Here is an 8,996-nt window from a genome sequence, read left to right as displayed (position 1 = left end):
GAATTGTTCTTAAAATATTATTAAAATTGAATACACGAAGAGCAACGGTGACTGCAGAACGCTAATTCTTTTACTCAGCTCGGCTAATTGTGGCTGTTTTGGATAATCCTGTAAAAGGTCGTTACGTGCCTTTTAAAAGCTATAATCATATAGCAGTAACGTGTTATCATAATCAAATCCTACCTAACTCATGTTGTGAGGTTAGTAATATAGACTTTTTAAATAACTGACTTGTTTTGCAAGGTTTTAATTACCATGCCCGGCTTGCGACGATTCTTATTTCTTCTCGTCCTATTACTTTTCTTTCCGTTTCGGAATTTAGGAGAACTCGAATCTATGTATCGCTTTTCAACACTGGTGGTAGGTCTCTCTACTGGTGGCAGGTCTCTCTACTGGTGGCAGGTCTCTCTACTGGTGGTAGTTCTCTACTGGTGGTAGGTCTCTCTACTGGTGGTAGGCCTCTCTACATGTGGTAGGTCTGTCTACTGGTGGTGGGTCTCGCTACTGGTGGTAGGTCTCTCTACTGGTGGTAGGTCTCTCTACTGGTGGTAGGTCTCTCTACTGGTGGCAGGTCTCTCTACTGGTGGTAGTTCTCTACTGGTGGTAGGTCTCTCTACTGGTGGTAGGCCTCTCTACATGTGGTAGTTCTGTCTACTAGTGGTAGATCTCTCTACTGGTGGTAGGTCTGTCTACTGGTCGAAGGTCTCTCTACTGGTGGTAGGTCTCTCTACTGGTGGTAGGTCTCTCTACTGGTGGTAGGTCTCTCTACTGGTGGTAGGTCTCTCTACTGGTGGTAGGTCTCGCTACAGGTGGTAGGTCTGTCTACTGGTGATAGGTCTCTCTACTGGTGGTAGGTCTCTCTACTGGTGGTAGGTCTCTCTACTGGTGGTAGGTCTCTCTACTGATGGTAGGTCTCGCTACAGGTGGTAGGTCTGTCTACTGGTGATAGGTCTCTCTACTGGTGGTAGGTCTTTCATATGTAAGATACCACCACTATGTCTATTACTGCCACCAAGCAGCAGTGTGTAGTTACTATTGGTTTGAAGAACATTGTAGCCAGTGTAACTACTGCAGACCTAATATGACTTATAGTTGTAATCGCCTATTAAAGCCGGTCGCGAAACCGGCGCAATGACCCTATGTAGTTTTTCTGACACGTTTTCCTTCAATGTCAAAGCGAACCTTTATTAATAAATAAAACTTTGCTCACAAATACTCAAATTTAATTTTTTATTTAGTATCAACAAATAATCCAATGATAAACGTATAGTAATTGTTCCTGTTCTAAATTTCTAATTGACTTTACACGAAATTAATGCTCAAGAACTAAGCATAGAAATCATCTTTTTTGAATCGCGGCTAATACTTATTCAACCTTGCATCGACGACAATAACGAGCTCAATGAAGGTTTTAAGTATCGGTTGGCACAAAATTGTCTCATTCACACGTCGCGTACCGTAAAGTTAACAACTCAACGCATACTCATTATAATGGCATCCAAATTCAAGACAGAAAAGGTCGCGATTGTGGGAAGGTAATTTTTTAATATGTTTTATATTAGAAGTAGTTGTACCGGTTATTCCAAGGTAAAAATTTCAGATGACGTTCTTTAAGGAAAATGTCTTCTGTAGGTTTGAGATGTTGTTTTTAATAAATTTTCCTGTTTTAAATATTTTCATTCGTAAGATTATTGAAATTCTAATAAGAGTCCGTCATAATGGTATGGTGCTATTCATATTTATTGGAGTTTAATAATTTTCATATTGGAGTTGGCTCAATTCGCTTTATTACAGTACTGTTCTACACGTTTACCGGCGAGATTTTGTAACATTTACTTAGTGATATCGTGAGCAGGTATAAACTACCTAGTAGTTTTTGTTTAATAAGATTTACTTGCTCCCCTTTTAGTCTTAAATATACGAGCATTTAGAAATATTACTTCCATTTATAACGTTGGGATAAGAGATAGCACAAATAGCGACTCTATATTGAACTATAACATTACTCGTAGATCGTTGTATAGGTATGTTGTTGCCTTACTACAAAATAAAACATGTGACCTTGCAACTAACAAGTAACAATACTCCTTTTCTGATTCTGCAAGTGACATTTTTACTCACCTGAAGTATTTTAAACTCAATAATTAGTGTAGAGTATGTGTATAATACAGATGAAGCACATATTTGGCACACAGTGTCTGCACATCCTACTTAGAAAAAATCCGATTAATAGTAATTCCAATCAATTGTCTTAATGATGTGATTAAAAAAGAACTATAAGTTAAATGTATTAACTTATTTAAATGCAACAAACTAATAAGTATTTCAGATTAATTAGTGGTAAATTATGATGAGCAGTCTCTATTTTTAGGCATAATTTACTGCGCTTATTTTCATAAACAATTGATCGGTACCAGAAAATAATTTCTGATTGTATTGAATTTCGTAAACCAATCGCAGCTCTCGAGAAATCACTCGGCTATCTGCATTCCGGTGTAGAGGTAGTTACCTGATAATTATAATCTCGTTATTCCCCTTTTTTTTCTATAATATTTAGGCATCTTTAGGCGTTTTCAACAATATTGACCATCGGTTTTGAGGAATAATATTATATGAAAGCGGTTCGCATTTTTTAAAATATTAAAACCTCTTTACTGCGTGTCTCCACGGTTTCTGCAGCAAAGGTATCCGATACCAATACTTATTAGGTATATAAAGCTAAGGAGTTTGTTTGTTTGAACGCGCTAATCTCAGGAACTACTGGTTTGAATTGAAAAAGTATTTTAGTGGTGGGTAGGCCATTTATCAAGGAAGGTTATAAGCTATATAACTTCACGCTATGTCCAATAGCAGCAGAGCATCAATGAAAAATATTGCATAAACGGGGAAAATTGATTCCTTTTAAGTGAGTTCTTCGTGCGTGTGCTGCGTTAATGGGTTAAGTTATCGAACAATCATGTATTATGGAATTGTTCCCCTTAAAATGTTATAAAAACTATATTTTAAAAGAAAGTCCCCCGCCGCATCTGTCTAGCTGTTCCCACTTGATAAACTCAAAAACTAATAAAGGATTAAGATAGGATTTCGATGCAATTTGGAGACCCTGGTAAGTATATGGGTAGGCTACTTTCTATTTCGGAAAACTATACAATGGGTCTTTTATCTTGGAAAACTCTTACACATGTGCAAAACCGCGAGCAATTCATTACTTACATAAAATTTAATCTCAGTAGGTATATATGTACCTTTTACAGGCCTATTAACATTACAGTATTATTACTTCAATAATAGTTTTAAAGTTTCACCCAGGTTGATTGTAACCCTCTCATTTTGGAGTTATTTATCCAAATTTATATAAAACCAAAGTAGACTATAATTATTTAATCTGGTTTGTTTACAATAATTAAGTTCTATTGAAAAATCATATTTTATTCCTTCCATAATGTTTGCTACGGATATAATTTTGTGAGTTGTTATGATTCTCGATCTTGCCGAGATAATGTTATCTTGGTGTCAAAAGTTAATTTGTATATGATAATGTAATAAATACAACTCTCAAACAAGATAAATGAATATTAATAAAAATATTCCAAAGATATTTTATTACATAAGTATCAGAATAATAATATTTTTTTAGCATTTCAATATAAATTCTGTTTATAGAATCTATAATATGAAAACTGCTTATACGACATAATATTATATAAGTACCTACTTATAAATTATAAGTAGGTATTCCAAAGATATTCTGAACTACCTATGTTGTGTTATGTCTATTAAATTGCTTGATTTTAATATTTACAAGGTATGGGCATCCCATACGGTTAATGTATTTAGCTATGTGTCGAGCAACATTTTTCACTTTATTCAGTCTGTTATAGGTACTATACGTTTGTTATGCGGTCTGGTATTTAATTCATTCACCAGTTAATAGGAAAAATATAAGGAAATTCAATACGTAGGTTACCTTACGCCACCTCCCTTATCCTACCATCTTAACACACTCTAATATTTTTATTTAAAATCAAAATATGAAATTGGTCTGTCTCTCGCCTTTAAGATAAAATAAGTGGGTCTAGATACAATAGATTTTTTCCGTTTACTAACTACAGAAAGTAAAGATAACGCATTTTGCTTTCAGTGGCCTGATTGGGAGATCATGGGCGATGCTTTTCGCGTCTGTCGGCTACCAGGTCACGATATTCGATGTGGTGCAGAAACAAATTACCGACGCCCTGGATGATATTAAAGCCCAGCTGAAAACGCTAGAAAAGATGGTCTATTGCGGGGAAGTCTCAACGCCGATCAGCAGTTCCAGTGTGTTAAAGGTTAATTATTCCGAATTAAGTACACAAAAAATAAGTGGCGACAGCCTAGTTGGGTGTGGAAGGGACTGCCAAATCAAATGACTGCAGTTTCAAACTCAAGGATACGCACTTTTGACTTTTCTAAAGTTATGGGTGTATTTTTTGTGAATGATCGCTTGCTTTAACGGTGAAGGAAAATATCGCTAGGAAACCTGTATACCTGACACGTTCTCCATTATTATTTCGAAGGTGTGTGAAGTCTGTCAACTCGTTCAAGGCCAGCGTGGTGAACTGAGACCTAAACCCTTTCAGTAGTGCAGGGGGCCCGTGCCTAACAATGGGACAGTATATAATACAGGGCTTCCATAAATATAAGTATACAATAAGTACGTAAGAAAATAGTTAATATATTTTTTTGTAAAATATTCTTTGTACAACTATAAAAAAGTATACGTGATGAAACTGATGAATTCGCAAATTTAAATCAATGTATTTCTATCTACTATTTAGACATTCGGATCTACGGGTTATTAATTTCATAATCTAACGAACATATTTTAGAACAGTCCACTATTTCGTTTGTACATTTACCAATAAAATTCACACTCCAAGGCTGCCCATGCAAACCTTGACTAAGTCATTATGATCTATTGATGTAAAATAACGGATTTTTGTTTACATTCACTTATGTCTTAAACTATTTTAATTTGAATTTTATATATATTTATATATTCGTTCTTTTGAGTAATAAGTACACACACATTAACGCCTTTTATCCCTGAAGGCGTAGGCAGATCCGAAACTAGTGAATCCACCTTCTGCCGTATATATCTCATCCTATGATGTGATAGAGGGCAAGTCTATTATCATATCGAGCACAAATTCAGGATTACAGACTGATACCGAGTAAAAAAAACATCAATGTCACTTTGCCCTCCCCGGGGATCGACCCTGAGACTTCGCCATTGCAGTTGTATCGTACTACAAGTATGCCATCGATGCAGTCAATATACCACTTTATACGAAACCTTATCCCAATCCTACTAAACCATAATAGACGACATACGATAAATAGTACAAAGCCAACGTTTGTATTTTCATAATAAAGCAGTCACTGAATTTATCAAATAGATGCATTCTAATCTCTATACCGATATCTAGCACAGTCATAGTTCGTATCCACAACTTGCACTTGACTATTATCAGTAAGTTCATATTATAAAGATAAAAGGTTCATGTTGTATTGAACAATGCCTTCAGTGAATAAAACAATATTTTAATAACTATAACGTAAATATCATCATTATTCCCTGCCGAAGTCAGTATTTTTCTTAATTCTTTGTAAAGATTATATTTGAACGATATCGATAGTGCCTTATTAACAGAAAATAAAAAAATACATAAAAGCTTATTTTTATCTTGCTAATAAAATACAATTTCTACAGGATCCAATGACTTAGCAACTGCTGTCAAAGACGCTATATTCGTTCAGGAATGCGTGCCAGAAAGCTTAGACTTGAAGAGGAAGGTTTTCGATAATTTGGACAAAGTGGTCGGTGATAATACCATTCTGTCTAGCTCTACGAGCACCACTTTGCCGTCGTTATTTTCCAAAGACATGAAGCACAAGTCGCAGGTAAGAAAAAATAAATGGCAAATATTTGTAAGTAAGTGTAGGTAATGTAAAGAATGCAAGCAGATTTGTATAGCTCTAAACGATAGAAGCAGACGTTACAAGCGTTTTGCCCTTTTTGCCTTTCTTAACGTGTTTTTCAGAAGAATAAATTGATATTTCTATTCCTTACTCCAAACATAAAACAGGACTCTTCCAATTCAAGGGACCGATCATTTAAAACTTCGCTAATGTGACTACTTCTTGAGATGAGTTTCGTATTTCTCTAACCGATTTAAGCAAATGTAACGTGAATTTTTCAGGTGATTGTGTCCCATCCCGTAAACCCCCCTTATTACGTCCCACTTGTAGAGATCGTACCTGCTCCATGGACAAAGCCTGAGGTCGCGAAGAAGACCAGAGAGATCATGGAAGAGATTGGCCAAGTCCCAGTCTCCCTTTCTAAGGAAATCGATGGTTTTGTCCTCAATCGTATCCAGTAAGTAGCGAATATTTCCATTTGGTACGTTGGCATTCTCTTTGTTCATTGTTTTCATGTAAATATTTCTCAGAAAACAATCATCTTGGTTGTATTATTTCGTAATATTGAGCGTGTGGAATAAGCAATGCAAAATATTCATAATTTATATCATTTTATTTTTACCAATATGTTCGTAGGGTAGAAAATGTATGCTCTTATTATTTGCCTAGGTACTTCCTTTTTAGTTATATCAAAAATCAAATATACCTATTGACAATTCAGTCACATATTTTAGTCTTGAGTAACTTGCATTCTTCGAATCCAAAAACCCTTACAAAGTTAATAGTTCGATTAGAGAGTGTTAAATTAAAGTTCTTGCTGGTTTCACTAAGTAAGAACGGCATCGAGCTTCGATCAACAATACCACATCGAAACATAATTGAGGCCACCTTAAGGACATTGGTATATTATACTGTCTTTAGCTCGTAATTAAACTCGCAATATTTTCAAAATATGTCGTACTTACGAACTTAATATTATACTTTAAAGAATAGATATAATATATTTTGTTGATTAACCATATGAAAAAAAGAAGAAAAATACCAACATTTCTGTTAATATAATGTTTTATGTCTAAAAGCGGAGGACATAGAATGTCAAAGAGGACATGGGTAACAAGACAAAGACAATCGATATTATTATATCGTTAGGTGTGAGGGTAATTGACTTATGCGACATGAGTTTTATACATATTTGGACGCAGCACATTTTTGTGACCTAATGTCAATTGAAAAAAAAATGACGCTTAAGTAGGCTTCCAAGCATCGATATATAAGTGCCTATTATTTTTAGATTTAGGTATGTTCATTGTCTAATGTACCTACACATTATGTTTACTTGCGGTATATTTGCGCAATGCTCATCAACCTTTGTTTACTTTTAGATATGCAATTCTTGATGAAGTGTGGCGTTTGGTTGACGACAAGATCGTCGATGTGGCAGATATAGACAAGGTGATGTCTGAAGGACTTGGTATGCGGTACGCCTTTCTGGGGGCACTAGAAACTGCTCATCTAAATGCTGAAGGAATGAGGAGTTACATTGACAGGTAAATATAAAATACATCACTTCTTTTGATAGTATAACCTAATATTTCCTTACAATTTACAGTCGGTATTAATTTCGAACTTACTCATAAGTGCGACGACTGGCATCAACTTTTTTATACACGTGCTGGCATAATAAAAACACGCGTTTAGTTACACGACGTAATGTTTAATTTTAAAAGACAAAGTTTACCTACATGAGGACAAAATACCTACTACGTTTTCATGATTGTTTTCAGGTATGGAGAGACTATTTACAACGTAAGCAATACTATGGGAGAAATACCACGCATGACTACGAGCAGAAGTAAGGACGACATCTGCGACCAACTAGAAAAAATGGTGCCTGCGAGCAAACTGCAGGATCGCAGGAATTGGCGCGACGCGTGCCTCACTCGCCTTTCCATCCTCAAAAAAGAAATGGAACAAAAATACAACAAGAATTAATATAGACTAATCATGTTATTATAAATTAATATATTTAGTTATTTAAGTTTTACCAGTTTTCGTACTATTTTTTTTTTTGTTAAGTATGTATTTTGGTGTCGCGTCGGTTAGTAGAGCGATATCCAACCTTAATTTGTGGTTTCTTTTGAGTATTTCTAATTACCACATACTCGACTCCTCTTCTCGCTCGACGTAGATCTCCTGAGGCCGTGCTTGCCTTGGTGTATCCTATGGTTTCAAACTTCAATTCTTCGCCAGCTGCTATTGTTCCTAGATTTACAATTTATAATTTACTATGATTTACTAAAATATCTACATTTTTATATTTTGAATTAAGTAAGTATGTTGTTTTGATAAATAAAAACAGAGTTTTACTCACTTTAATACAGATTTTTTTGTTTCGTCGTATGTTAAAAGTAGGTTAAAGCAATTGTGACTAAACTTTGTATTAATAGAACCCATTAATTACACTAAACAGTCATCACAACCTTGTCAAATATGTAATTAATGTATTATGAATTTAATAATTCAATGACATAATAACTTAATAATTCAAAAACACGCCAACGTCAAAAAGCAATCAGGAACAACTTGTAATCTCAGAACAATAACAAGCATTGCAATACTCTTTAGGGACAATACATTTGACATTAGTGTAGAACCAAGCACAAAGCAGATAAGTAGATATTTTTAAATTATACAGAGAGTTAAGGAACACAGAAACGAAGAATAGCAAAGAATACAAACAGAGGTCACAGCTATTTGGTGCCATAATAAATTATGACGTTTGATTGACGTAAAAAGTGACTATAATGGTTAACGTTTCCAAATAATATATTATTTTTCTCTTTGGGTTAACGTATAGCCGAAAAGGCTCTGGTTCCCTTTTGCCCATATCTTCCGCACATTTCCGACGAACACTGAGATATTATAATTATTGTAGTAAGTCAAAAAAAGTGCTGCCATCTATATTTAAAAACATACAACGACATGATGCCACTTGACAGTGGATTACCTTGCGCCTGTAGCATCACAATTTTATT

General features: G+C 34.9%; 1 pseudogene; it reads left to right on the top strand.

The window, feature by feature from the left end:
* Positions 1 to 1,476: 1,476 nt before the first annotated feature.
* Positions 1,477 to 8,011, top strand: LOC119188548 (annotated as a pseudogene).
* The last annotated feature ends 985 nt before the right edge of the window (positions 8,012 to 8,996 follow it).

This window comes from Manduca sexta, unplaced genomic scaffold, assembly GCF_014839805.1.
Source record: "Manduca sexta isolate Smith_Timp_Sample1 unplaced genomic scaffold, JHU_Msex_v1.0 HiC_scaffold_1084, whole genome shotgun sequence".
NCBI lineage: Eukaryota > Metazoa > Arthropoda > Insecta > Lepidoptera > Sphingidae > Manduca > Manduca sexta.
Note: the sequence above shows the minus strand (reverse complement) of the source record. Positions and strands in the feature narration are given on the sequence as shown.